Source organism: Bos indicus, chromosome 22 (assembly GCF_029378745.1).
Source record: "Bos indicus isolate NIAB-ARS_2022 breed Sahiwal x Tharparkar chromosome 22, NIAB-ARS_B.indTharparkar_mat_pri_1.0, whole genome shotgun sequence".
Taxonomy (NCBI): domain Eukaryota; kingdom Metazoa; phylum Chordata; class Mammalia; order Artiodactyla; family Bovidae; genus Bos; species Bos indicus.
In genome coordinates, this window is record NC_091781.1 from 31,419,176 (window position 1) to 31,424,773 (window position 5,598).

A 5,598-nucleotide genomic window follows, 5' to 3' on the forward strand; every position below is an offset into this window, starting at 1 on the left:
CTGAGACGTGGAGACAGCAACAGCACCTCTCTCACATGGACGTGATACACAACAAAATGAATACACGGGATACACTGGAGCCGAATCTGCCATCAGGAGGGTGACCAATGCTGATCCTCCCCACTCCCCAGAGAGAAAGCTGTTTAGTCAATTAGGTTCAGAGAAAAGAAGAAAGATACCTGAAAATACACAGCTAAGCACGGGGCAGGGCTAGGATGCAAACACAAGTCTGAACTGCTCCGTGTTTTTCCCACTGACTGCACTATGTTCCCGGTAAGCACTGGCAAGTGAGTATGCATGAAGGCAAGGAGACGGCCAGAAATAACAGTGGTGCAAGCGCCATTTTCTTGAGAAGACAGGTTGTGAATTTACCAATAAGGATTCCCCCACAAACCACCTTTCCCACCAATCTGTAGCTCAAGTCCTGTTTATCCTCAAACAGAAGTAACATAGCAAAGGAAGGATGCCTGGAAACTTATAAATGCTCAAGCCTCAGTGGACTGTTCTACTACATTTGTCTCATGTCCTGAGTGGCAATGAAGCTGCTGTTTTTGTTCAGTCACTAAGTCGTGTCCAACTCTTTGTGACCCCATGGACTGCAGCACATCAGGCTTCCTTGTCCTTCACTATCTCCTGGAGTTTGCTCAAACTCATATCCACTGAGTCGATGATGCCATCTAACCATCTCATCCTGTTGCCCCCTTCTCCTCTTGCCGTCAATCTTTCCCAGCATCAGGTCTTTTCAATGGGTCGGCTCCTCACATCGGGTGACCAATGTATGGGACCTTCAGCATCAGCCCTTTCAATGAATATTCAGGGTTGATTTCCTTTAGGATTGACTGGTTTGATTTCCTTACTATCCAAGGGACTCTCAAGAATATCCTCCAGCACCGCAGTTTGAAAGCATCAGTGCTTCGGTGCTCAACCTTCGTTATGGTCCACCTCTTATATCCATACATGACTACTGGAAAAACCATAGCTTTGACCACATGCACATTTGTCAGAGAAGTGTTGACAATAAAGTGTCTTGGTTATCAATCAAGTCATTAAGATGGAAAAGTAAGAACCCAAGAAGTCCTGCGTCGCTTTTTAAGAAGTCAGCACTTATCAACAAAGTCATTAAACAGGTAAACTATTAGCTGTTCTGTGCTATCCAAACATTTTTGAATTATGAAGTTTAGTGAAAGTGTTGTCATTCATTCACTGTTTGAATGTACCCAGATAAAAGAATTTGTGGGGTACTGCATGTAATCTTAATAAGTAAAGCAAAATCTAAATTTTCAATTTTAGATGTGGCATAGTTTCTATATTTTTTACACAAGAACTAATTTCAGAAAAAAGACCCATGAGTATACACTTGTACTTCATAGAAAAGTACTGGATTTATCCAGCTCAAATAGGTAAAGTGTCTGGCCTCATGAAAAACAGGCTGGTAAATTTCTTTAAGTGACTTCAATCATTCACTGATTCACTACAATAATACTTCAATTTTTCACTGAAGTCTAATTGACTTACAATATTATATTAGTTTCAGGTGTATAACATACTGATTCAATATTTTTATACATTAATGATACAATCACTATGATAAGTCCGGTTATCACATGTCACATACAAAGTTATTACAATATTACTGACTATATTACCTATGCTGTATTTTACATTCCAGTGACTTATTTATTTTATAACTGAAGTTTGTACTTCTTAATCCCCATCACCGGTTTCATCTGTTCCCACACCCTAAAAATATTTCTTGAGCCTGTATTATGGCACTGTAGCCCTGGAAAGTCGACACGTATCTTTTGTGTCCCGCCAGCAAGAAAGTCTTTTCAGTAAACAAATCAACTAGAAAATTATAAGTAGTGATGAAACTACTTTGGCCACCTGATGTGAAGAGCTGACTCATTGAGAAAGACCCTGATGCTAGGAAAGACTGAGGGCAAAAGGAGAAGGAGGCAGCAGAGGATGAGATGGTTAGATAGCATCTCAGGATGTGAGGTGAGGCGAGACAAGCAGACTAGCGGGGAAGCCTCTGCCTCTGCCTCCCTCAAGAATGTGGGCCACGAGAAAGTTGCCACGGAACTGCTGAGTTCAAAGACACAGTGACACAGGTACGGTCCAGGGTCAGGGCCACCACGACTGCCACTCAACCCCAGGAAGTCAGTGAACAGCACAAGGATATGTCTGCAAACAAACCCAACATCTTCAGGCTTGTGCCTGCCAGCAGCAGCTGGAGTCACAGGAAAGGTGTTCGCTTCTGTCTTCCAAACACCATCTTCATGCACTTGCAGGGGCCTATGTTCTTTCAGAACCCTAGCTGCAAGAGAGTCAGAGAGTTGTGGATTTTAGCTACCCAACTGATGATCCTAGAAGGAAGATGAAACCAACGCATTCACCATAGTAGGCATTCTGGGAAAGGCTTTATTTGATGAGAACTTAAGGCTGCCTGTCCAACAGGTTTGAGACTTCACTGGGACATAGCCAGTTCCAATCCTAAGTCCCTATTGGTAAAGGAAACACCATTCATGGCCCCCAATACACACATATACACACACACACAAACATAACTAGTGTATCATGGGACTGGTGATAGGGATCAGAAGTTTCTAGCTGAGGGACAGAGGAAAACATACAAAAAGTTTAACATACAAAGGAATATTTGCAAGGGGCATAAAGAGTTGGATCAAGGAATGCCAGGAGTGGTAGTGGTTAGTGGTTAGAAGTAGTAAAATTACGAGCTCTAAAGGACAAGAGAAGGCTGTCCGTTGCTAAGGGGTGAATGCAAAGGGAAAGTTGAGAAAATGCTTTAGATAGGCCGTTCACCTTAAGGTAACCACTGCTTTGTGACCATCATATCTATTACTAATGGAAGGAAAAAATACTAGCATTGCTCCCTGAAGTCAGAGATGGGTAGAGCTAAGTAATACTAAGCATGTTACAAATATACCATGCTCTATAGACTGGACTTCATAATCATTTCCACACACAAAAAAAGAGAATTTATAAGTCAATACAAATGCAGCTATTTCCTTTAAAAATGTTTTGTATTATGATATATGATATACACAAACATATGTTCCAAAGATGTGATTATGGATTAAAATAATGAAGTACTCTCAAATCCACCATGTAACTTAAGAATTTTAGAGCTGAAGCTGCCTGTGTGTGTTTTCCCTCATATTTCTAACTCATTCTCTTTTGTTATCCCAAAGTTTGTAATTTCTTTTTCTTGCTTTAAAAAATATATAGTTGATCCCATATATGTGCAGTCTGAAATCATTTCAAGTTTGCACACCACAAGTGATTTCCAGGTGATAGAAATTAATACTATTGCTAATGAACATTTGTCAAAACTTATCAGAATTAGAAAACGAACAGAAGTCTTGAGTATTTCCAAAAAGGATGGAAAAAAGAAAGGCAGACATCTTCCATGAATGGTTAATTCACCTTGTAATTTGAGCACGTTTTCATTTAAAAAAAGAATAGTTTAATCATAAAATCCTTTCAGATGTGCCAGTCGGCTAAAACAGTGGCTAATTTCAACTGTTTTTCACAATGGTGAGCAAGTTGCAGAGTTAATGAAATTAAGCTTCCTTCATTTCTCTCAAATTCTCCCCACAAAGAAGAGCTGTAACGTACAAAATGCAGCCTTTGGTGTGTGGCCGTGCTGGTTTTCAGGACTGGAGCCATCACCGATTTGTCACACGGCCTCTTAACAACGTATTTGTATTTTGCAAAATGTATAATTTTTTGTAGCCCCTGAACAAATATATTTACATAACTGTGTCTAACGAGAAATTACATTTAACTTCTCAGAAATGACAATAAGTAAAACCTGGACTGCCAATTCCACTTCATTAGTGTGGTAGAAATGCATTCCAAATGTTAATAAAAATTCCAACATGCTGATAAATTAGAGCTTCTAAGGAGCATGTGACACCTTGGTTAATATATTCAACCTCAATTATATTTCTCTTCAGCACCCTGTTATCTGGAACCTTTGCTGGCAATCAGAGGTGCTGTTTTTCAGCGGCCAATTTTCTAGATAATGTAGCTTATCAACACTGTGGGTAAACTTGCCAATGGAATCAGGCTGCACTGAACCACACACACGCTAATTGCATCCCTTTTTTATGCATATTTACAGACTGTCACTTCAAAGAAATCAGTGGCCCATTGAGGCACCCAGTTAGCTGGAAGAATTGCCTCTTGCAAATGAAAATTAGCAAACAAGCTAGTGATAAATATGAAATGAACAAAGTATAAAAATACTGTTTTGTTCAGAAACTTCCTTGTCATCCCAATTTATGCTCTCAAAGAAAAGGAGTTGGGAACCTGGGATGTGCCTTTTGTTTCAAACTGAGAAAGAATTCTTCCTTAAACCCACTAACTAGGTAAAAGCTTATTAGCTTTTCCCTCTGCTCCCACGCCACCCCCACCCCAAATTTCTATTCACATAAACAGGTTATTAAATCCCGTATTAGATTTGCCTTGGAGTTTGAATAGACAAATGACATGTTAACACTTCAGAAACAATTAACCCTGGGAACTTAATTAAGTTCTTCTGACTTTAAGGAAGCACATTTCAAAATAATGTTTCTAAACTCTCTGAATTTGTTCAAGAATAGCAATGCTTTCCTTCTCTCAAGTATTCCTAAGTTCAACAGCAGAAAGCTTTGGCTGACTATATATGGATAAAGGTTACGGTGTCACGAGCCTGCTGCAATTTGACTAACTCAGAGTGAGTATTAAAAAAAAAAAAAAAAAAAGACAGGTACCAAAATATAACAATACTTAAAAAAAATTTTTTTCCAAAAGTCCCAAACACTACCCATCTATAAAAGTGAAAATGACTTTATAACTATGTCCTGGGAACTGCATACAAACAAAAATATTGAGATATGGGCTGTGTTTTTGTCTGAAATCCCTTCCCTTGCTTTTTAGAATAACATTTTGAAATCTTTCACCACGAGGACAATGTTGTGAAGGTAACATTAGGTTTTGGAAAACATGTCATTTTAATACAAGCAGGTCATTTTAAGTTAAAATAAACCACATACCAATTAAACTATAAATACTTTCAAAGGTCTGCCAGAGTGAGCAATTTAGAGTGGCAAAACTCAACAAATAAATGGCACTTAAAGTCTTAGCTTACGGCTCAGGTTCAATGGTACTTTATTTGGATTGGAGAACTAAGTATCATGCCTGATGTATTTCACAGTTTCAACAGATTCCTAAATTCCTCATCACTACCATTAGATATACAATGTCATTTGAGAGCTTTTTTTTTTTTTAAAGCACAAGCAACAATATAAATATTGATACAAACACTGGGGAAAACATTGCTATTTTAAGAAACACACTACACCTACATGCCTACTGCTCATTTCTTACACAAGAAAATACAGTTCTTTAGTAAATTAGTGCTCATCTGTGTGCACTAATTTAGACAATTATTTAATATCACTTTCTAAACTGACATACCATGGTATGTTTATATGTCTGTCTCCCTGCCCAGACTGTGAACTCCTTGAAGACAGATATCTAGTTGCGGAAAAATGAATAAAACAGAGAGCCCACCACTGAGGAGTTGAAAGT